Genomic DNA, 24,572 nt, shown 5'->3' on the forward strand with positions numbered 1-24,572 from the left:
GCTGAGGTGGGAGGATCACTTGAGCCCAAGGGTTTGAGGCTGTAGTGAGCTATGACTGTGCCACTGCACTCCAGGCCGAGCAACAGAGTGAGACCCTGTCTCAGGAAAATAAAAAAAAAAGCTCATTAGATAATTGTTTTGTTTATTTATTAAGGAACAGTTTACCAAGAAGATGCTCTCATATATATGATTTACAAAGATAAAATAACAAGTCCACAATCATAGTAAAAGTAAAAATGGGCTGGGTGTGGTAGCTCATTCCTATAATCCCAGCAATTTGGGAGGCTGAGACAGATATAGATTACTTGAGCCCACAAGTTCAAGACCCACTTGGGTAACAGAGTGAGACCCTGCCTCTACAAAAAATAAAAAAGAAACTACCCAGGCGTGGTGGCAGAAGCCTATAGTCCCAGCTAGTTGGGAGGCTGAGGTGGGAGGGCTGCTTAAGCCTCGGAGGTTGAGGCTGCAGTGAGCTGTGATTGTGCTACTGTACTCCAATCTGGGTGACAGAGTGAGACCCTATCTCAAAAAACTCCCCCCAAAACAAAAAACTTGGGTGTATGTGTGTGTATTCACTACATTCAACAATTAGAGAACACACATTCTTCTAAAGTACACACAGAACACATACTAGACCATAGAAGAAAGTTCAATAACAGCCTATGAATTAGCATCATATAGAAACCATCTTGTGTGTCTATGGTGAAATAAAATTAGAAATCAAATAAAAGGAGAATAAAATAATAATATAACAATAGTACTATGGACTGAATTGTGTCCCCTCCAATTCCTTATATGGAAGCCCTAGCCTTCGACATGACAGTATTGTGAGATCTGGGCTTTACAGAGGTAATTAAGGTTAAATGAGGTCATAGGAGCAGGGCCTTGATCTGACAGAAAGTAGAGAAACCAGGGTGCTTGCTTTCTCTCTTCCCACCATGTGAGAACTCAGAAAGAAGGTGGCAGTCTGCAACCCTTGAAGGGAGCCCTCACCAGAACCCAACTATGCTGGACTTTTTTTTTTTTTTTTTGAGATGGAGTCTCGCTCTGTTGCCCAGGCTGGAGTGCAATGGTGTGAACTCGGCTCACTGCATCCTCCGCCTCCCAGGTTCAAGCAATTCTCCTGCCTCAGCCTCCTGAGTAGCTGGGATTACAGGTATGTGCCACCACACCCGGGCAATTTTTGTATTTTTAGTAGAGATGGGGTGTCACCATGTTGGCCAGGCTGGTCTCGAACTCCTGACCTCATAATCTGCCCATCTTGGCCTCCCAAAGTGCTGGGATTCCAGGCGTGAGCCACTGTGCCCAGCTCCATGCTGTACTTTTATTTGGGACTTCTAGTCTCCAGAACTGTGAGAAAATACATTTCTGTTGTTCAAGCCACCCAGTCTATGGTATCTTTTTTTTTTTTTTGAGACAGAGTTTCTCTCTTCTTGCCCAGGATGGAGTACAGTGGCATGATCTTGGCTCACTGCAAGCTCCGCCTCCCCAGTTCAAGCAATTCTCCTGCCTCAGCCTCCCGAGTAGCTGGAATTAACAGGCGCCCACCACCCCACCCAGCTAATTTTTGCATTTTTAGTAGAGATGGGATTTTGGTATGTTGGCCAGGCTGTTCTTGAACCCCTGACTTCCAGTGGTCCACCTGCCTTGGCCTCCAAAGTGCCAGGATTACAGGCGTGAGCCACGTCCCCCGGCCAGTCTACGGTATCTTGTTATGGCAGCCTGAGCAGACTAAGACAAATAGTCAAACAGTATACAGTGCTTAAGTGCCTTACAGATATCAATTCATGGACTTACTACAGCACAAGGTGAATTTCTCTTTCAGAAGAGGAAATGAGAAGGCCCAAATTGCCTAAGGACCTGCCTGCCCAAAGTGATAGAGTAGAGGCAGGATTTGAACCCAGACAGTCCAGGTCACAGCTGGAGTCTTAACCTATATGCAACCTGCCCCTAAAACAGCACATCACTAGCTGTGGTCCCCGTTTGCTGTGTGCTTCTGAGCACAGCGACGGGCTGAGCATTTTCATGTCCCTATCAACAGCTCCTCATGCAGTGTCTGATACAAAATAGACATGTATGTCTATTTTATAGTCCATTATATATATATAGTCCATAAATGTCTATAGAAAGAATGAATTTTTACAAAATGACATGGTTAAAAAAGCAGCTGAGGCTAATGTCAACACAAGACATGTCTTCAACTGGGAGACAAGAGGCTGGCCTCACGCATCTTCACAGCAGGGTTGTTGAGAAGTGAGGCAAGTGAGACGGAGCCATCAGTGGGGTGGGGTTGAACACAAAGGGTCAGGTGGGGTACATGTCCCGGCCAGGTATCCTGCTCTGTGTAAGGGGCTGTTTATGTGTCAAGTGTGATGAAAACATATGAAGAGGCACTAGGGACACTCACTGTTCAAGGGGTGCCTTTTGGGAACTGAAGAATCCTCTTGCAAAGGGAGTCGTTACCTTGCTTTGTAAACCCAAACTTGCTGTATTAGGTGCCGCCTCCCCACTGCTAATGAAGTTCTCAGTGAAATAAAAACATTTGGTAGCATGGAAAACATTTGGACTGATGGGCTTTGGAAGCACATACGCAACGTTAGAGAAGCTCCGGGAATTGTATCAATGAACATGTTGTCATTTTTATGTCCTGAGGTTTAACGGAGATGAGCAGACACAGACACTGGCTCCATGCAGATTTCTCAGCAACAGCTTCAGAAATATGGGCAGATATTTCTTTTTTTTCTTTTTCTTTTTTTTTTTTTGAGACAGAGTCTTGCTCTCGTTGCCCAGACTGGAGTGCAGTGGCACGGTCTCGGCTCACGCAACCTCTGCCTCCCGGGTTCAAGCAATTCTCCTGCCTCAGCCTCCTGAGTAGCTGGGACTACAGGTGTGCACCACCACACCCAGCTAATTTTTGTATTTTTGGTAGAGATGGGGTTTCACCATGTTGGCCAGGATGGTCTCGATCTCCTGACTTTGTGATCTGCCCGCCTTGGCCTCCCAAAGTATGTGGGCAGATATTTCTAGTGAAATATTTGGGCCCGGAGCTCCTCAGCATCATGCCTGCGGAGTTGTAAAGGGGTCCTGGATTGCGGGGAGAAGGTTGAAAATCACTGTCATCCATTTATTTATTAGGAATGTACGAGGCACTGTATTAAACATTTTACATACGTAATTTCATTTAAAGCTTACTGAAGCTGTCATTATGGGGCACTGTCATTCTGCTCACTTTATAGATGAGGGAGCAGAACCACAGAAAGGTCAAGCAACTTCTTGCAGCTGGAAAGTGGTGAGGCTAGGACCTGACCCAGGGCAGCTGTCTCCTGAACAGCATTTGCGCCTCCATTCCATTTAGTTTCCACACTAAAATGCTGTTCTGGCTCTCGTGTGGAGCACAGCCGCCCCTGTAGCATGGAATTCTTTAATACCAGGTGCTTCTGAGTCAGAGGACAAGGCACTTGAACCTGCTGTAATGATGCTGAGGTTTGGACATTCTGACCCACATCCTGACCCCCTGCACAGGCACTTTCACCACTTGTATGTTTTTCTTGCTGGGCACAGCGCCTTTCACTGCTCGGCCTTTGTCTGGCCAGAAGACACTGATGTTTACAGGCATAGATGATTCCAGGCTGCTAAAGAAAGAGGCATTCTCCTGGTGCTTGGAGAATTTGTATGCTTTTTTTTTTTTTTTTTTTTTTTTGAGACGGAGTCTCGCTCTGTCACCCAGGCTGGAGTGCAGTGGCCGGATCTCAGCTCACTGCAAGCTCCGCCTCCCGGGTTCACGCCATTCTCCTGCCTCAGCCTCCCGAGCAGCTGGGACTACAGGCGCCCGCCACCTCGCCCGCTAGTTTTTTTGTATTTTTTAGTAAAGACGGGGTTTCACCTGGTTAGCAAGGATGGTCTCGATCTCCTGACCTCGTGCTCCGCCCGTCTCGGCCTCCCAAAGTGCTGGGATTACAGGCTTGAGCCACCGCGCCCGGCCTGTATGCTTTTTTTTTTTACTATTCTCCAGCGCACATCTTTGTCTTGACTTTCCAGCTGTAGTCCCTGGGGAGTACTCCATGGCGACTCCTGGTTTCTGTTTTGTCAACCAAAAGGTTCCTATGCTTTGTGCCTCGGCAGGCTTCCCCTGGCAAGGTGGGCCAGGCAGGGCCTCCGTGCACTGGAGGTGGCCTGGTGGAGCTCCCGGGAGAGGCCTGGCAACCCCTGCATCAGTTCTGTTTTGCTTCCTCTCCACCAACGTCAGACTCGGAATTGTTGAGGAAGCTTCATTTTGCTTTGTCTATTTGGAATCTGTACTTTTTAAAGGCTGCATTCCTCTGACCCTGACAAAATGCCCAAATTAATACTTTATGCCAGGCATAATGAAACCTTTCAAAACCAGAGCTAAAGAACAAAACTATACCCACAGCTCCCTCAAATATGAGGGAAGAATAAAAAAAAAAAAAAGAAACAGAACACCACCAAACCAAACCAAAGCCCCATCACAAAACAAATGAGACAGCAGTTGTGAGCAGAGGGCTGGGGCCACCTCGGTGGGACGCCTGCGCCAGCATCTGACCCTCAAGAGGGCAGTGGGCTCTGGAGCCTTGAGACCCTCGCACATCAATCAGAGGACATCTGTCTTTTCCTCCCCTGCCTCTTCACATCTCTTCCTTCTTCTACCTTCCCTACTCTCCTTAAACTTCTCTTGTTCACTCTTTTTTTTGGAAATACGGTCTTGCTGCTCTGTTGCTCAGGCTGGAGTGCAGTGGTGTGATCATAGTTCACTGCAGCCTCAAATGCCTGAGCTCAAGCAATCCTTCCACTTCAGCCACCTGAGATGCCGGGACTACAGGTGTGTGCTACCAGGCCTGGCTAATTTTTAAAATTTCCTGTAGCGATGGGGTCTCACTAGGTTGCCCAGCTGGTCTTGCCCAGGCTGGTTTGGCCTCCCAAAGTGCTGAGATTACAGGCCAGCGCAACCATGTCCAGGTACCCCGTTAACTTCTCATCTCTTGATGCTCTTGCTCTAATGTCTGTAGGGCTTTATTTTACATGTTTGAAAGAGGTTTTCGCCTTTGCTGTATTGAGGTTTTTTTTTTTTGACATCTTGGCTATTTCCTGCTTATATTTCTGTTCTCCTCTCTTGACACTTCTGTTAACAGCATTTCCAAAGTTAGCACCATCTGTGAACACCAATGTTTATTTTCTATTCACATCATTAATGAAGGCGCTAAGTAAGACTGGACGGAACATGCACCAGCACCCACACCTTCCTCTGAACAGACGATTTTTAGTGGTTTGTCAGGAATGCCATCATATATTTGCTTATTCAGCTCACCATTATCAAGAAGCATTTAAATTTATATTTGTGTGTAGCTGTGGGTCACTGGATAGAGGAGTTAACAGGATCCCAGTCCCTGCCACCTGAGAATTGAACATTGAAAGCAGTTAGCACCTGCACACAAACACATTGGGGACATATGTATTAAAAAGAGAGCTGGCCAGGTGCGGTGGCTCATGCCTGTAATCCCAGCAATTTGGGAGGCCAAGGCGGGCAGATCACCTGAGGTCAGGTGTTCAAGACCAGCCTGACCAACATGGTGAAACCCCATCTTTACTAAAAATACAAAATTAGCCAGGGGTGGTAGTGCATGCCTGTAATCCTAGCTACTTGGGAGGCTGAGGCAGGAGAATCGCTTGAACCCAGGAGGTGGAGGTTGCAGTGAGCAGAGATTGTACCACTGCACTCTAGCCTGGGTGACAAGAGTGAAACTCTACCTCAAAAAAAAATAAAAAAATAAAAAAAATAAATAAAATAAAAAGAGCCATCATGAAACATCTGCATCTTCTGGGATGCAAGATAAATAATAAAAAGGCCTCAGTTCTCAGAAAGCTCAGAGCCTGGGGAGGGAGGCTTCCTGAGCTACTGTGTCAGGTGCAATAGAGTCAGCATCACAGAAGGTCTAGAGTGCGCTAACCAGGCCCAGGGTGGAGGGAGGTGCCCAGGACTTCCGCCTGCTCCCTGCAAGGGTGTGGCCTCTTAGGCTGTGTCCTGGCTTTGCATGGCTTTGCTATGCAGATGCATCATTGGAATAAACTAGGCTCTCAGCACTGGGTCCAGAGGTCCATGTCAGGATTTCTCATTCTCGTGCTACTCCCCACAGATAGGGATGAAGACAGAGCCACTAAACAGAGTGCTGAGGGAGAGAGCCTGGTGTACCAGGGTTGAAGGTGACTCACCTGCTCAGCCAGTGTCTCGGCTTCCTTTAATAATGTCCCTCAAGCTCTACCTGTCCTTTCTCCCTGAAGCCTAACTGGGTTTCTCCAGCCACAGTGGTCTCCAAGACCCCACAGACAAGAAGGCGATGAGCTGCCCTTTGGAGGATGAGGAGGACTTGACAGGGAGTTCAAGATGAGTGGGGGCTATGTTTCAGGCACCTTGAAGCCTGACCACGCCCAGCCAAGGATTCTTGAGGAGAGAAAATAGATAATACTTTGTTTTCTTCAGTGTGCTTACCACTAACTGAAATGGACTTGTTTGGTACTTAGCTGGTTAATTGTCTGTCTCCTATGGTTTCCATCCCCTGCCCAAAGGTAAGCTCCATGGGAGGGGGGACCTTGTCTGTATCCCCTGTACCTAAAAGAGGGCGTGGCATACAGTAGGTGCTTAATAAAGAGCCAATACATGAAACTGATAAACTAGGAAGTATGGCAGATGGACTGTTGACTGATGGGGGCATTTTGAGGCAGGAAGACCAATTAGGAAACCGTAAGTCAAGACAGAAAGAGCTGTGATCGTGAGAGGGCAAGACTGGGGTCCCGCTGGAGAGATGCTTAGGAGTGAGAACGTGGTGACTGGCTGAATGTGGGTGATAAGAGGGAGACTCTACCATGTCTCCAGGTTTTGAGCTCATGTGATGGAGAAGGAGGTGGAAAGAGAGAATGAATTTGGTTTTGGACAGTGTTGAGTTTGACTTCCTCTGGAAAAGGATGCAAAGGGTTTCACTACACACCACGTAGACCCAGAAGTAAACAGGGCTCAGTGCTCTCTCTCCCTTAAAGGAATAGATGTGATCCAGCAAGGTAGATCATGTGTCAAAACAGTTTATCATATATCAAAATTGTTTCACAAAACCTATTTTTGTAAGAAAATTCTATTATAAAATCAGCACTTACAATATTACAGTGATGCTGTGCTATATTAAGAGACAGCAAATAAAGTCTGGAATTTGAAAATTTAGCATTGAAATGGTAAGCCTGCCTGCACAGCTGTGCCTCAGCAACCTGGCTGTCATTCTCACCACCCCAAACTCCGTAAGATTTCTTTCTTTTTTTTTTTTTTAATAGACAGGGTCTTGCTCTGTTGCCCAGACTGGAGTATAGGGTGTGATCATGGCTCACTGCAGCCTTCTGGGACTACAGGCATATGACACCATGCAAATTTAAAAAGATTTTTTGGCCGGGTGTGGTGGTTCAGGTCTGTAATCCCAGCACTTTGGGAGGTTGAGGCGGGTAGATCACGAGGTCAGGAGTTCAAGACCAGCCTGGCCAAGATGGTGAAACCCCGTTTCTACTAAAAATACAAAAATTAGCCGGTCGCAGTGGCACATACCTGTAATACTAGCTACTCGGGAGGCTGAGGCAGAGAATGCTTAAACCTGGGAGGTGGAGGTTGCAGTGAGCTGAGATTGTGCCACTGCACTCCAGCCTGGGCAACAGAGCGAGACTCTGTCTCAAAAAAAAATTTTTTTTTCTTTGTAGAGACAGGGTTTTCCTATGTTTCCCTAACTGGTCTTGAACTCCTGGGCTCAAGCCATCCTTCCACACTGGCTTTCCAAAGCGCTGGGATTACAGGTGTGAGCCACCGCAGATGCCCAAGATTTCTTTTTATTCGATGTTATTCTTTTATTTAAAAAAAAACTTTTAACACTATTATTTCCAGCAATCTTTATCTGAAAATGTCCAAACTTTACAAAACAGTATTCTTAGAAGCAATAGTGCAAATTATAAAGGGGAAAAGAGGGAAGGTCTAATCCTTGCTTTGGAAATAGCAAGTCACACTCTCCAAAATTGTGGTGACCTATAAAAATTTGGAAACTAGTCAATGTCCAACAACAATCGGTAAATTATAGTTAGTGTGAGTCACGACGTAGGGGCTGTTAGCACATCACATTGCTTGCTGGGCTTGAATAAAGGGATTTTTCTCAGATACTAACCGGTCTTTAAGAAGTTTAGTTATAACACATCCGGGAGTCAGACATTCCAGCTGGCAGCAGCAGCAGGAAAGAGATGGGGACAGGGGCCTTCTAGGTTCCCTGTATTTCTAGGAATGTTGCTTAATCAAAAGAGGAGACAATGGAGGCATAGTGGGAAGAATACAAGGTTTGGAATCAATACTTTAGGGTTCAAATCCAGCTGTATGGCCTGGCTCTGGGCAATTACTTATCCTTTTAAACTCAGTTTCCTTAACCGGGATAAGGAACAGTGATAATGTTCTTTTTTCTAAAGGGTTTTGGAGAGAGTTAAAGGAGAAAATATATGCACAGTGGCTAGTGCAGTGCCTGGCATTGAATAAGTGCCCCATTAACGTTTGTTAATGGAGTAAGCGCTTGAATGGGGGAGGCTGTTGGTGCGGAATGCTGGTTAGACGAATGATACCAGGGCTGAAAGGACCTTTGCCCAGCCTCTCAAGGCCTCTGCCCCTGACCATGGATATTCCCTTAAGAAGCAACTATGCCACCTTCTAGGGCAAAAAGACTTGTCAATTCCAGAAGGACTCTTTATCACGTTACTCAGTATTTTTAAATCCCCTCCTCCTGCCTTTTTTTTTTTTTGAGATAAAGAGTCTCGCCCAGTCTCCCAGCCAGGGCCTACTGCAGTCTTCACCTCCTGGTGAAGTCATCTTCCTGCCTTAGCCTCCTATATAGCTGGGACCACAAGTATACGCTCCCATGCCCAGCTAATTTTTTGATTTTTTGTAGCGACAGGGTCTCACTTTGTCACCCAGGCTTGTCTTAGATGTGAAACTCCTTAGAGCCTTAGAAACTCTTAGGCTCAAGTAATCCTCTCGCCTCAGCCTACCAAAGTGTTGGTATTACAGGTGTGAGCCACTGTGCCCGGCCTTAAATCCCATTTTTAAGGACAAAGGATAATGCTTCCTTCTTGGGGATGATGACATAGTTCTTTTTGTATATTTTCCGTCACATTGTCACTGAACCTTGCTCCCATCCAGGCAACTATAATCCACAGTGAAGAATATTTGATTAAGTAGCAGGTGGTGGGGGATTTTTGTTCTGAGGGGAATTCAAAAAACTTAAAACAGAGGCAGCTATCTCATAAACCAAGCCCAGAACACCGAGATGAAAAGAAACAAATTGCCCACTTTCTACCACCTGTTTGAGAACAGAAAGATTTACACTCACTTATGTCAGCTAAAAAAAATGTACCCTCGTCTCATTGCGGTAAAAGAGCCTCCACTGCTCAATTGCTTCTGATGGAAAGTCTACCCCCTGCTCCGGTACACACTTTCATGCTGGTAATAACAGAGGCAAAGCAGGTCTTTCTATCAATATGTTCTGCACACTTCCTAGCAGCTCTGCTTTTTCTATTCTGCATTTGCTATTTTAAGCGAGTACATAATGCATCAATTTTCAGACTCTTACTCAATGCCATTGCTACAGAACTGAGAACTCAGTAATCTTGTCAGGCAGAGCAGAACAATATTCCAACAGATGAAACATTCCATGAAGCCTTATTTCCCTTTTCCTGGGATGGGGCATCTATTTCTGGCCCTATAATGAGAGATGAACCAGTGGCCATGGTCCAGTGCCTCTTGGTCTGGAATCCCACATCACAGAAACCACTCACCATGCTGCTGCTGCTAGACACATCAAAGGCCCTGTGGGGGTCTCAAGTCCATTTGACTGCTCTCTTATTTTTTATTTTAAGTTCCCAGAAATGGGTTGTTTAGATCCAGGCTGGAGCTTGCTGGCTGGGAACCAGAGTGTGGGTTCTCTCAGGCCACATCTGCCCTTTTCCTGCCTGCCATGAAGAGTCCCCATTTTCTCTGGAATCACCGATTGGATTTGAGAGCCCCAGAGCAAACTTGGTTTCCCTGTCCCCAGTCTCCTAGGAGATTTAAATGTGAAGTGTCTCCATATGGCTTCTTGCCAAATTTGGCTTGACCTTGAGTGCAGACACACTTCTAGTAGAAGGCCAATTGCATCTGATACCTCAGCGAGCAGTTTAGGCAGATTTCCCTGCTGTGTGTGTTTACAGCTTTAGTGGCTTCTAATACAGGCCTTATTTACTGCCTGCAGGCTTACCTGGGAGAGAGAGAGAGAGCAGAACGATCTGCTGCTACTTGCTACACCCTTTGGCTTGTAAGTGGATGAAATGGACACATTTTCCCAAGATTTACTCCATATACCTGGCTGGTGTAAATGGGCTGGGCCACTTCCACCATCCTCTCCAGTTCCTGCTCCTTTTATCTTATATCCATTAACAATGGCACAACAAATTAGCATGGGTGCATAGTGATTCCAGTGGAAGGCGAATAATTCAATAAAAACTCTACACCACTGCTTTCTGTCTAAAGAACTAATGCATAGCATCGAAGGGTCCAGTTATCCTAATGGGGACCTTGAACTACTGGCCCAACTTTATTAACAAGAAAACAATCAAACCAAATACATTCTTCCTCTGGAGCTGGAAGTCAGACTCCCTGAGTAATATTTAGGTCACTGCTGCCCAGGCAAGTCTGAAAAAATGGTTTGTGCCCTGATTAGGCAGTTACACATTTGTTTTAAATGACTGTCATAGGAGGGGATCCAGAGGCATTTTAAGGCAAAGAGAAGTTCTATGAGCAGTACTGAAACAATCTGAAGTGGGCTGAAGCAAACAGCCTCTTTGTCTAGCCTCAAGTCTATCAGCGTCAGCTTTACAGCTGAAATGGAATCTTTGGGTTTGGTGAGTGCCTGTCGCCACTTCCTCTTGTCTGTCTCTGGGTGCCCCCAGAGCAAAGATTGTCAACCTTGATTGCACGTTAAGCTTATGAAAAATACTGGCCCTAGTAGTGGTCAGGCTCCAACCCCAGAGATTCTGCTTCAATTGGTCTGCCTGTGGGCCCCTGAATGTCGCACTGCTAAAGCTCCCTGGGTGATTTTCCTGTGCACCACTGCTGTAAACCGTCCAAGCATCACCCTCCCTGGGAACGCCCGGAAGAAGTGCTGGCCCCGCTTTGCTTCACATAAATGCTCCAATTAGCTGCCTGGGAACTGGCCTAGCACATGACAGGATTCCCCTTACATACAATTTAATTGATTAATCGCACTTTTTATTATGACAATTCTTAAACAGATACTAGAAAGAAGAGTTACAAGAATGATTTGGAACAACATTCTAGAAGTGCCTGTGAAGGAGGCGCTGAGCCCCGGAGGGTCACAGAGCTCAGAGGAGGACGTGGAGATGGGCACCCCTCCTGTCACCCTGGCTCACCCTCTGGACAGCACCTGGCCTGCCACTCTGCCATCACCCTCTGGACAGCACCTGGCTTGTCACTCTGCGATCACTCTCTGGACAATACCTGGCCCACCACTGCACCATCACCCTCTTTCTTGTCCCCTTCTCATTTCTTTCTTCAACATTGACTAAAGCCTGTGTGTCAGCCCTTGTGGAACGGTGGTGCATAAGACAGGTCTTGCTCCTGCCCTCATGGAGCTCAGAGCCTGGTGTGGAAGACTCTTGTAAACAAGAATTACACACTCATTACTGTTTATTCATAATTCTGTGAAGAGCTCTCACGGTAAAAGTACAGACTGCAATGAAATCGTGACGAGAAACCTAATCTATCTTATTTACTCTCGGGGGAGTCAGGGAACGCTTTCTTGAAGAAGTGATATTAAAACATCTCATTTTAAAGAGTGAATAAGAAATGCACATGGTATGACATTCACAGGTCCCAAAGCATTTAGAGGGAAAGCCTGTTTCCTTCCACCCGTCGCCTGGCCTCCGTTTCCCTCCTCATGAGCAACCACAGTCCCACTTAGGGTGTATCAGTCAACACTAAGACTGGCACACACGAAGAGGTATCGGCTAGAATATGAGCCAATCTGATGTTTGACGCCAGTGCCACTAGAGCTGCTATGTCGCTCCAGGACCAAGGGGGTTCTGGGTTAGGGCCATTACTGTGGCCAAATCCCCAGCACTCTTCATCACTAGGTGACCGTGAACGCTAACAGCAGCACATTCTGCTCACAGAACCCCCTCCCCCCAGATCACGACTTCAACTCTCAAAGGCCCTGGAAATTCTGCTTTGGGCCTCGCAATGCCATGGAGCCGCAGAACTCGGCAGCCGACAGGTTCTCTGCGGCCCGGGTAGGGGATGTGTGCCCCACCTCGCTGCAGGGAAAGCCAAGCAAGCCAGGCCAAGCGGGCACTGGACGCTGTCTCACCTTCTTTTCCTCCCTCTCACCAAGTGACACCGCTCCCTCTCAAACAGAAGGAAAGGGAATAGATCCGTGGGGAATCTCTTGGGTCCTTAAAAGGGGCTATCACGTCTCCTAGCTCTGCTTTGCGCGGTATACGCCGGCTGAAGGCCAGCGAGGCCGCCAAGGTGAGGAAAGCAAGTTCCTGTGCAGCGCTTCAGCCCGGCACCGCTTTTTGAAACACTGGTTTCATGCCAGGCACTGGGCGGGCCGGGTGGGGGTGGCGGCGAGGCCGTGTCCTCACGGGCCCGGGCACCTGCAGCGGGAACCGAGCACAGGAAGGGCAGCTGCCGGGGAATCCGGGGCGACAAAGGAAAGGCGGGAGGGGGAGGACGCAGGGAAGCAAGGAGGAGGGGAGGCGGAGGAGACAAAGGGAATCTGCACCAGCCGGGTGGGCTGCGGCAGCGGGGGCGGAGGCTGCGGCTCGGAGCGCGACGCGGTCGCCAAGGCAACGCTGACCCCAGCGCCCGCGGCTGAAGCGAAGCCGCCGCCCGAGCCCGAGCGCCAGCGCGCACGCCCCCTTTGCAGCCCCCCGCAGCCCCAGCAGGCTGCGCTTCTCCGCCTAGCCGGCAGCCCCTCCCAGCCCGCCCGCCCTCCTTCCGGCTGTTTTTGTTTGTCTGTCTTTCCCGAGAAGGTGATGATTTGGGGCTTAGATCATCTGCTGGCATATTGATGAGCTCACTGGGTTGCTGAAAGGGAACTGAAAGGGAAGGGGATAGGGACTTGGGTCGGCTAAGAGTACAAGATCAATATAAGATAAAATATTAAGAAATGGAGATGTGGGTAAACAGCAAGCTTTTTCTTTTTTCTTTTTTTTAAAACCAGGGCGATGTCTTAGCCAGAAATAGTTAAAAAGGGAGGAGAAAGGGCTACCCCCGCAGCCATGTGAAATAGGATTAGTGGAAACCCTGAAGACTCAGGCCCACAGGAGCCATACTGCAGCAGTTTGCTTCACGTGACACTTTTCCTGCTCAGATTCCTGCTCCAGAAAAAGAAAATCAATCTGTGCATCGTTTTTTTTCTTTTTTGTATTCAAAGCCCAAACTCATGGTATCATCTCTCAAACTGTATTTCAGCACAAATAGGAAAAGGCTCATGGGACTGTACTCTGTGAGGGTGGAAACCGGTCTGAACCATCCCTGTAATTGCTGAGCCCAGTATGGGACCTGCCGCACACTAGCTGAGGGTGATGGACCCTACTGCTGTGGACAAAGTTCACAGAGAGGACTTCCCGAGGTCAGCCTCCGGAATGCAATAGCGACTGGGCCCAGAAACATCCTGTTAGCACGAATGCCTTGCTATGAAGTCACACAAAGAGCCAAGGGGTGTGGTTGAGGAGGTTTTGAAAACTCAGCGAATAGCAAAACGGGGGCAGGAACATATGTCTTTTTATCCATCAGGCAAAGTCTCCCTTTTATGACACATCTCTCCTGGGTCTGGAGCACCATGCTTTGTGAGATAATAGAGAGGCATGTCGATGAATAATAGGCGTGTGACAGGTTGGTGTGGGCTGGCAGGGAGCTGCCTTCCGATTGCTCTGCTGGCGCTGCTGTGGGGCTCCCAGGATACAGGGCATGGGTCTGACTGGAGTGCCATTTCCTAACCACTCTTCTGTTTATCGAGACAGATGCTATGTCCATCCTAAGAGTCATATGTGTTCTTTGGTTATCCTAGAAGCCACTGTGGTATCCTAAGACTTTGCCACAGCCACTGACAGAAAAATGAAGAATAAAAATAATACGTGTGAACTGCTGTTATTCCTGCATTCCAGAATTCAAACTGCACCATATTCAAAGGTGACTGACAAAGTTCATCTTCCTTGCAGGTGGTATTTGTAACGGCAGGGGGTGGAAATCAATCAGGGAGTGATAGGACTGAGCTGCTGAGAACATGGGGCGGGGAATCGGGCCACTTTGTTCAGCAAAACCTGGAGACAACACACAATCTTTCCATGGGCTTACCCAAAAGATCAGACCTCAGTTTGGAAGGTTAGAAGTCTAGAACTGGGCCTTGAGAAAAGATCTGACCTTGAGTTCAGCTTTAAGCAAGAACACATCTAAAACCTTCTGGCCAGCAGGCTGTCTACTGATTGCCTGAAGACCCCTCCCTCAGGGCCAGATGGCCTGCCTCCCTCCGCTGCCTACTCCAGTATTCTTCCATCCTGAACCATGACAACCAACCTACTCCTTAGAAACACACCTAAAATAGGGAAGAGAAGGCTCAAGAAATGCATATTGTCTCTGTCATCCAAAATGAGTGCTATGATAGTGAAGAGTAAAGCAGCGTTCCTGTAGAGGTCGACTTCATGTGATGAAGGCCTGTAAATTCCCGCATAATCAGGAACAAACTGAAAAGAACTGTGAGGTTAAGGAGGAATTTTCATTTCCTCATATAAGTTGCTCCTATGTTTAGTAGCCATAGCGTCTAGGAATATTTAAATATAGATACCAGTGAAATTCATGATCAATAATTTAAAATGTTTTGGGAAAACATTAATTTGCTGAGATACGGGTAGTGAGTACTTCTTGGTCCATAGAACCCTAGCCAGCCAACCTAGATTAAATAAATCTTAGGGCCGGGTGCGGTGGCTCATGCCCATAATCTCAACACTTTAGAGGCCGGGTGGGCAGATCACGAAGTCAGGAGTTCAAGACCAGCCTGACTAACATGGTGAAACTCTGTCTCTACTAAAAATAAAAAAATTAAGCCAGGTGTGGTGGCTCATGCCTGTAATCCCTGCACTTTGGGAGGCCGAGGTGGGGGATCACAAAGTCAGGAGTTCAAGACCAGCCTGGCCAAGATGGTGAAACACTGTCTCTACTAAAAATACAAAAATTAGCCAGGTGTGGTAGCAGGCGCCTGTAATACCAGCTACTCAGGAGGCTGAGGCAGGAGAATTGCTTGAACCCGGCGGGCAGAAGTTGCAGTGGGTTGAGATCATGCCACTGCACTCCAGCCTAGGCGACAGAGTGAAACTCTGTCTAAAAAAAAAAAAAAAAAAACAACTCAGTTTCTCTGAAATATTCCAAATATTCAGGTCAATAAAATTTACATATCCTCTAGGAGCAAATAATTAAAATTAATTAAGCAAAACATTAACTAAAAATGACAGAGGTATGAAATAAATTCTCTTCATGGATTATGACATCATTTGCTATCCCTGCTTCCATCTCACCACTAAAGGCCTGACACTGTGGCCTAATGCGGAGTTGAAACCACAGAGTTCAGGGTTATAATGAAAGCGTTTTCACCAAAAATGGGTCCCCCATTGGTGGTCAGAATGAAAGAATTTTGTCCCAAACTACTCTAGTTTCTTTAAGGCCTTAAGTTTTAGCTGTTGACTTACAATGAGTTAAAGCATTATACTGGCTGGAAGGGATGCATGGTGAACATATTAGGAAGACATGATGCACTGCTTCCTGAACAGACAGCAGAGTTCCCAGGGGATGGGGCGCAGAGCACTGAGAGGTGATGCTAAGGTGGGGAGGGACTGGTGGAGGCTGGGATGGCCTGGCACAAAGCAGGAGGGTGAGCTAAGGGGCAGTATGAGGATCCTAATGATGGGGAGAACACAGAAAAATGAGTGGGGTAGAGGAGCCGCACAGCCAGCTTTTGCTCATTACCCACTGAGGAGGGCCAGTGCTGCCTGTGGGCTCCACCAGGAGCATCATGTGGCTGTCAGGCTCCTCAGTCTGAGTGTCCCCCATGCCTCTTTTTTGTGAGATGGAGTCTCACTCTGTCACCCAGGCTAGAGTGCAGTGGCGCCATCTCGGGTCACTGCAAGCTCCGCCTCCCGAGTTCACGCCATTCTCCTGCCTCACCCTCCCGAGTAGCTGGGACTACAGGTGCCTGCCACCACACCCAGCTAATTTTTTTGTATTTTTAGTAGAGATGGGGTTTCACCATGTTAGCCAGGATGGTCTTGATCTCCTGACCTTGTGATCCGCCTGCCTCGGCCTCCCAAAGTGTTGGGATTACAGGCGTGAGCCACTGAGCCTGGCCCCCCCATGCCTCTTAGACAGCAGTGCTTATGCCACTGCCTTTGCCTGCCTACCACATGGGAGGAAAGAGGATCAGGTGGGACCCAGGCCTTGCCAGTGGACTGGAAGAGAAAGAAGGGAAAAGAGATGGGAAGGCAGGTTGGGGAGGGGAAAGAGAAGAAAGGTATTTAGCACAGGGGTGGGCTTTGGCTCTCACCCAACAACTTCCTTTTACAGACAAGAGACCAGGCCCAGAGAGGTTATGAATTGTCAAGATCACTTAGGGGTGGAAGTGAAACTCTCACCTTGGGCTTCACATTTCTGATTCAGTGTTCATTCATCGAGTCCATGAGAGAAAAGGAAAGGGCAGAAGTGCGAAATGTCACCAATAGTGAAAGAGCATGATGCAAATGAGAAACAGAAAAGCTCTCCACAGGAGACTTAGAAGACTACAAAAATCATTCCATTCAGTCTCATGACAAAACAGTGCCCAAGGAGCTTTACAATGGAGTGCCAGTCCTAGCCTGGGCAACATGGAGAAACCCCATCTCTACAAAAAATTACCCAGGCATGGTGGTGCACACCTATAGTCCCAGCTACTTAGGAGGCTGAGTCCCTGAGCCTGGGAAGTCGAGGCTGCAGTGAACGGCGATTGTACCACTGCACTCCAGCCTGGGCAGCAGAACAAGACCTTGTCTCAAAAAAAAAAAAAAAAAAAAAAAAAAGAGGGCCAGCCCTGGAGTGAGAGTGGTCGGGGCAAATCCCATCTTCTCCCAACAGCCAGTAAGCCTCGGGGCAAACTTCTTAACCTCTCCAAGCCTCAGTTTCCTCAACCATGAAATGGGGATGACAGTAGTATTATTTTCATACAGACTTTGTGTAGATCAAAAGATAATGATCCATGGCAAAGAGTTCTCTCAGCACAGTGCCTGGAGCACAGTGCAGTGCATAATCAGCATGTGCTGCTGCTCTTATTATGATTGCGACAGAGCTACTACAACCAGGGGAAACTAGTTTTTCTTACAAGAAAAATGGAATAAAAAAGTTGTTGGTCCTTTTCTATGTTTGGGAAAGTGCATCTGTTTTCTCTGGGGCTGAATGAGTATATGCATCGTTTTGAATTTCCCACAATAAAAAAAGCATCATTTTGCTTTTGTCTTTGGTGGAGCATGCTTCCTGCTGATGTCAACTCACTCTTCCCTCTATTGGTGAGAAAGTCCCAGTCTTGGTTTCACAACCAAAAAACTCTCTGTGCTAACAGGCTCGGGCGTAGGATGGAAAAAATGAAGAAGTTATTTACTTCTACATTTCATTTTCCTTTGGACAGGGTCATGCTCTGTCGCCCAGGCTGGAGTACAGTGGCACCATCATAGCTCACTGCAGCCTCGAACTTCTGGGCTCAAGCAATCCTCCTGTGTCGGCCTCCAGAGTAAATCGGGACCACACAGGTGGGTGCCATCATGCCTGTCTTTTGTTTTGTTTTTTTTTGAGACAGAGTCTCGCTCTGTCGCTCAGGCTGGAGTGCAGTGGCACGATCTCAGCTCACTGCAACCTCCGCCTCCCAGGTTCAAGCTATTCTCCTGCCTAAGCCTCCTGAGTAGCTGGGATTACACGTGCGTGCCACCACACCTGGCTGATTTTTGTATTTTTAGTAGAGATGGGGTTTTGCCACGTTGGTCAGGCTGGTCTCAAACTCTTGACCTCGTGATCTGCCCACCTCGGCCTCCCAAAGGCTGGGATTACAGGCATGAGCCACCGTGCCCGGCCTTGACTAATTATTTTAATTTTTAGTAGAGATAAGGTCTTGCTCTGTTGCCCAGACTAGTCTCAAACTCTTGGGCTCAAGCAGTCCTCCTGCACTGGCCTCTCAAAGTGCTAGGATTACAGGCATGAGCCATCACACTTGGCCTACATCTCGTTACTTTTGTTTTCCTTAGAAAGTCAACTGTATTTGGATTATAGCTGATTAGGAATTCTCAGTCTGCAAGCATTCAGGGGCCAACATGCTTTTTTTCACCATCTGTCAAATGGGCACCATTAGCTTCAATCATTCATAGGAGTGGGGAACTGCAGGCTTCTGGTATGATTTATTTGGCTGTCAGTTGATAGTCCTCTGACCACTGGTCCAACGGTTTCCAGACAAACCTCCCCTCTGTCCTTCCCCACGTGGATTTCTGTGGCTATCTCACTGAGAGACCTGATCATGAAGAGTTTTACATTCCTGGCTATTTTAAGCCTCACTAACCGTTCAAACGAGGTCGCCACATGGCATGCAGCTGTGGGAAGCAGCTGCTGCGGTTTGATTTCTAGTCAGTATGTCTTGACATTTCTTGTCAAGTGATTTCTAAAATTCCTTGTTTTTTTTTTTTTTTTTTTTTTTTTTTTTTTCAGGTAACCAAGAACATTTTTTTTTCTTGAGGAATAAGGTATGACATCAGAGCTGTGCATCTGATAACCTGCTCCACACTGGAAACAGTTCCAGAACGCTGCTATACTTGATCTTAGCCAAATGGCCGAGAAGCGATCAGAACCTGCTAGAAAGGAACATTTATTTCACCTTTCAGGACCCAACTCTCTCTGCCCCAGAAATATCAGTTCTGGGGCCGAGAGACACTGCAGCAGCCCTCCCTGCAGTTTCTAATTGGAGCCCATCCTGGAGTCTCAGATGCCACAGAAGAAAGTAGAGAGAACTGGGCAGCATGCTGGGCTCCCTGGAGCTACCTTCAGTGACAGTGACAACAGCTAACACGAGGACAGGCAGGGTCACTCAGCCCGAGGAGAAACCGGACCAGAGAGCATGCTTCCTCCTGCTCTCTTGCCTACCTCCTCCCAAAACTCCCCACCTACTTGTCCTTCTCTCTAGGTCATTCAGCTATTTGTCTCCTCGTTCACCCTCATACACCTGTTTGCCACGATGGTTTTGCCTTTAGGCTTTTGCACATGCTATTCCCTGCCTGGAAGACCCTTGGTCTCTTTTCCAGATCAATTTCTATTTATTATTTTTTCCTCAATATTGGCATCACTTTTAGGAGCCTTTCCTGATCTTCCAAGAAAGGGTTAACTGCCCCTTTGACGTATATCCCCTATTAATGTACTTAACACATTGCATTGTAATCTCCTGTCTACTCATCTGATTTCCCCCCCAGATTGTAAACCTGGGCAGGGTCTGGGTTTTGTTCACTGTTTTATCCCCACTTCTGGCTCAGCACATAATAGCTCCTCTGTAAATATCAGCTCTATGTTGTTCCGAACTCAACAAGAACTCCCTCTCTTCTTTTCCCTCCAATATATTTCTTAGATTACATCAAATTATTTGCCCTTCAAATAGCCTCTAAGTCTTCTATTTTAAGGTAGCACATATCTATTCAAATAAAGTCCTTTGTCAGTTATGAGTTTGAAAAAATCTTCAAGTGTGCATTTATGTATGAAAATGTGGCACTACAGACTCCTAGATGGTGTCTGTGCCTAAGATTAATACCTAAATACAAAGTGAACATCTTAGCTGGATAACTGAAAGGAGCTAGAGACTCTTTATCTAGATCTTGGTACTTCCTCTTCATAAAGCCTTCTGTTTTTTGTGGGCTGGTAAGTATGGACCCCTATTTCCAAGGTATAGTTATTATTTTTTGAGACAGAATCTTGCTGTGTTGCACAGGCTGGGGTGCAGGTGCACAATCATGGCTCACTGCAGCCTCGACCTCCTGAGCTCCAGCAATTCTCCCGCTTCAGCTTCCCAAAGTGCTGGGACTATAGGCGTGAGCTACCGTGTCCAGCCAAGGCATAGCTACTCTTGACAAGGAGATAGAATAGGTTTCCAACCATGAAACATCTTCCATGGACCATCTGGAACTGTTTTTCATTTTCTTTCAAGAGAATCCTTCTTACAATAGAGAGGAAGTTTACAGTTACATAGAATCTCCACTAACATTCCTCCTCCCCAGCCCCAACCCTCTGCCTAAGCAGATAGGAACTAACACCAACAGCAGCAATGATCAGCCATTCCATACAGTGCTGCTTGGTTTCTCTACAACCACTTTTCATAAGACCACAGTGGGGTCTTTCTCCAGCCCACCATCACCAGCACACACCAAGTGTGAAGGGGGACAGCACATGCCTCTTGGAACTGCAAGGCAGGATTTGACCTGGGATTCAACTTTCTGCTTTAAAAATGGCCACATGAACAAGGTCACCATCCAGAGAGGGGACTTCAGAAGAACACTGACAGCATGTGAATCTGTGCCTGGCGCTGCCAAACCCACCCTGTATGCTGGCGAGAGGACTGGTTGACAGCAGCTAACCACAGTAAGGAGGAGTCCATGTGGCAGTCCAAGGAGTGTCCAGCCTGTTGAGGCACTGCCAGGCCCTGTGGACTGCAAGCCAAGGATGTGCTTTCTGTCCTCACTAACTTTAAATTCTAGAGATATTCTGACAGAGGGGCAGAGGCAAGACATTTCCTGCACTTGTCAAAGCTACATAAAAGTAGCCAGGTTTGGTGACTCACACCGATAATCCTAGCACTTTGGAAGGCTGAGATGGGAGGATCGCTTGAGCCCAGCAGTTTGAGACCAGCCTGGGCAACATAGTGAGACTCCGTCTATACTTAAAAAAAAAAAAAAAAAAGCTGGGCATGGTGGTATGTGCCTGTAGTCCCAGCTACTCAGGAGGCTGAGGTGGGAGGATTGCTTAAGCCCAGGAGATCAAGTCTGTAGTGAGCTGTGACTGCGCTACTGCATTCTGGCCAGGGCAAAAGAGAGAGACTCTATCAAAACAAAACAAAACAACAAAAGCTACACAAAAGCAAAACAACTTTTTTTTTTTTTTTTTTTGAGACAGAGTCTTGCTCTGTCTCCCACCTAGAGTGCAGTGGCGCGACCTTGGCTCACTGCATTCTCTGCCTCTTGGGCTCAAGCAATTCTCCTGCCTCAGCCTCCTGAGTAGCTGGGATTACAGGCGCCTGCCACCAGGCCTGGCTAATTTTTGTATTTTTCTTAGACACAGGGTTTCACCATGTTGGCCAGGCTGGTCTCGAACTCCCGACCTTGTGATCCACTCACCTCAGCCTCTCAAACTGCTGGGATTACAGGCATGAGCCACGGCGCCTGGCTGACTTGATTCTTATGGTAGTAAAATTGGCCCATTTGGGTTCTACCCCACTTAAGGCTTGCCCTCTCCTGCCCTACTGGGCCAGTGGTTTTGGGGAAGAAGGTATCCAGTATCCTGATCAGAGGTGATGTCTAACCTCCTCTGCCCTTTGGAGAGCTGGTAGCAAGGCACTGAGGAATTACTGCATTCGGGTGGCAGAGGGTGAGATGGGTAGGAAGTGCATGGCAGAACTGGGAAGCTGGTTCCTCAGAACTGGGAAGTTGAGAGAAGCAGAGCCAGCCCTTGAGTAGAACTTAGGGGTGTGTGTGTGTGTGTGTGTGTGTGTGTCGGGGGAATCACTGGGAAGGGTAGTGTGTGATGCTGAATATGCCCTCCCACCCCCAAATATCCACATCCTAATCCCTGGAACCTGTGAATGTTACTTTACATGGCAAAAAAGTCTGCAGATGGGATTATGTAAGGCTGCTGAGATGGGGAGAGTATCCTGGATTATCCAGGTGGACCCTAGACGCAATCATAAGAGAGGCAGAGGGAGATTTGACACAGACAGGAGGAGGAGGAGGCAGTGTGACCCCGGAGGCACAGATCAGGGTGAAGCAGTCACAAACCGAGTGCCGGCAGCTCCCAGAGGCCGGAGGGGCCGAGGAGTGGATTCTCCCTGGAACCTCCAGAGGGAACAGGCCCTGCCCGACACCCTCGTTCTGGCCCAGTGAAATGAATGTGGACTGCTGGCCTTAATAACTGTGAGAAAAAAAACATGTCTGTGGTTTAAAGCCACCAAATCTGTGGTAATTTGCTGCAGCAGCAATAGGAAACTGACATAGATAGGTAGATGGTGTCCTCGGATGAGACTTCTGATTTACTTCCCGTAGTCATTAGATAGTGGGACTCCTAAGTGAGAAGAACAAGTGTTGCACGTCATTACGTGCAATGTGCAGGAGCAGCATCAAAATTCTGCACGTACACACACACACACACACACACACACACACACACACCAACCCACCCCTCAGTTGGATCTGAATCTGCGTCTGTTTTTAACTAGCTTGTACTGGAATAGGGAGCTGTGAATTGAGCAGGAGAATCATGAGACAAGCTGTCCCAGGTAGTCTGGCGGGGTGTCAGAAGGCATCACAGAACATAGCAGAGGCTATAGCAGGAAGCAGGTGAGGTGTCCCTCCAGAGACGTGAGCTGCCTGGACACAGAGGAGGTAAGAAACCCACCAGAAAAGGGGTGGGTGGGGAGGGCAGGACCTGTTTTGCAGTTGTAAGTTGCTCTCTTAAGAAGAATACAGAGTAAGGGATGCTAGACCCTTTCCTGTTCCATCTGAAAACACTTTCCACGGGGGTAAACTCTGTAATCATGTGTGTGTGTGTGTGTGTGTGTGTGTGTGTGTGTGTGTGTTGTGTGTGTGTGTGTATAATGTAGGGGCAATGAGCTGCTGGGTGTGCTTTGTGGATGTGGCCAGGATGGGCTCAGGGGGTGCTGCTTTCAGGTGGGTGAGACTCACATGGACATATGTGGATATGCGGGTGGGCAGGTCCCTTTTGCTTAAGGAATGGCATCAGACCCAGGGTGCTAATGTGTTTCTATGGGCTGTCTGAGAGAAGACAGGGAAGGGGCACGGGTGGTGAGAGATTTCCCGGATGAGACATGGACACTCCTCTCCACGATCATGGCTGCTTTCCAAGAGGCTCTCCAGGGACAGCGCTCCTCACTTGGGGGGAGGCCCCGTGCTGACTCCCAAAGCGTAAGCAAACACGGGGAGCCGGGCAGTCTTCCCACTGTGCATGGGCTCCACAACCTCAAAGGCTCCCAGCTGTATCTCCACTTCAACAATAGTGTTTTAAACTCCTTGGTTCATTACCAGTCTGCATCACTTATTCAGCATTCATAAGGTATACAGCACTAGACGAGGTTTCGTGGAGCTCTGTGGTAAAAGTAGATGGCAGAGTCTCAGTTCTCCAGGGACAATGAGACAAATATAAATTAAAAAACATAGGTGACAGTTATCTAAGGCATGTGACACCAAGAACAGGCAAGGGAGCCAGATCTGTGTTCATCCCGCCGCTCTATTACACTCTATCTGTGGTCTTGGGAAAATCACAGAACCTCTCTAAGCCTTTTTGTCCATCTATAAAATAGGCTTAATACATTTAAAAATGGCTTAGAAGATTGTGAGAATTAAATGAGATAATGTATGTGAAAGCCCCTTTAAAACTATAATAATTGCATCTCAACAAATGCTGTAATGTACAACATAAGGAAATTTTAAAAAATTACATGATGAGAAAAAAATACAGACTAAGTGCTAGTCTAATTCCAAGAATGTAATAATTTCATTGTGATGCATCAGGACACTCTGGGACAAGAATGAAAGAGATCACTCAAGACAAAAGAAAGGCTGAGCACAGTAGCTCACGCCTGTAATCCCTGCACTTTGGGAGGCCGAGGTGGGAGGATCACTTGAGTCCAGGAGTTTGAGATTAGCCTGGGCTACGTGTTGAAATCCCATCACTATATGAAATGCAAAAATCAGCCAGAGGTGGTGGTGCATGCCTGCAGTCCCAGCTACTCAGGAGGCTGAGGTGGGAGGATCTTTTGAGCCTAGGAGTTTGAGGGTGCAGTGAGCTATGATCATGCCACTGCACCCCAGCCTGGGCAACAGAGTGAGACCCTGTTGCTAAAAATAATTTTTTTTTTTTAAATAAAAGAGCATCTCATCATTGAGTATAATTAACATTGGTTTTTGTCTGCTCCCTTCTTTTAGTTCTCTGTCGTCACTCCCTTTGGAGAACTGGTCCTCCCTCACTGCAACCCTGGGTGGTGCTGCCCATCATAGGCTGACACTCCCCAGCCGTGAGGATGGGCGTGTGATCTACCAATCCCAGGACCCTGCTCCCTCGCCTCCGTGCCTTGGCCTGGGTACAGGGCATGAGAACCAAATTGGGCCAACCAGAGACTTTTGTTGGGATTCATATATTTTGAAGTCAGAAAGGCTTTCTCTTTCAGGATGCT

At 47.5% G+C, this 24,572-nt stretch overlaps 1 protein-coding gene and 1 long non-coding RNA gene across 5 annotated transcripts in view; one reads left to right on the forward strand and one right to left on the reverse strand.

The window, feature by feature from the left end:
* Nucleotides 1-24,572, reverse strand: part of MYO1D (myosin ID) — a 382,795-nt gene that overhangs the window by 14,686 nt on the left and 343,537 nt on the right. The window lies entirely within an intron of this gene.
* LOC126939018 (uncharacterized) overlaps nt 22,746-24,572 on the forward strand; it is a 148,235-nt gene continuing 146,408 nt past the window's right edge. The window contains exon 1 of the long non-coding RNA XR_007720282.1: nt 22,746-22,764. This is a non-coding gene — a long non-coding RNA (uncharacterized LOC126939018). The remainder of the gene's footprint in view (nt 22,765-24,572) is intronic.

The sequence above is a fragment of the Macaca thibetana genome, chromosome 16, assembly GCF_024542745.1.
Source record: "Macaca thibetana thibetana isolate TM-01 chromosome 16, ASM2454274v1, whole genome shotgun sequence".
In the NCBI taxonomy this organism is placed as follows: domain Eukaryota; kingdom Metazoa; phylum Chordata; class Mammalia; order Primates; family Cercopithecidae; genus Macaca; species Macaca thibetana.